Below are 422 nucleotides of genomic sequence, written 5' to 3'. Positions count from 1 at the left end.
ACTTTGATTTTGGCACAAGAGGGATGAATAGAGGTTCTATTATCTATGCCATTTTTTTCTCTCTCCATGAATTACTCTTATAATCACAAAAGTTCAAATGAAAACTTGAAAAAGACTAATAAATAGAGGGAAATATTGAAAATGTTTGGAATATAATACTGTGAGGAAAGACCAGAATATAAAATATATGTTCATTTGGGTTGCGACTATGTAAAAATAAATATGCATGCAAATTGAACTTCTGTGGGATGATAAGTCTAGAGGTCTAATGTATTCCATGATGACTATACTTAACACCATACTGAATACTGGAAATTTGCTAAGAGAGTAGATTTCAAGTGCTTGTTCCACAAAAAAATAATAACTATGTGAGATGATATATTAATAAGTTGGCCTGTATCAATCATTTCACCATGTATATC

The sequence above is a fragment of the Pteropus alecto genome, unplaced genomic scaffold, assembly GCF_000325575.1.
Source record: "Pteropus alecto unplaced genomic scaffold, ASM32557v1 scaffold179, whole genome shotgun sequence".
Classification (NCBI taxonomy): Eukaryota; Metazoa; Chordata; class Mammalia; order Chiroptera; family Pteropodidae; genus Pteropus; species Pteropus alecto.
The sequence above is the reverse complement of the archived record's forward strand: the minus strand, read 5'-3'. Positions refer to the sequence as shown.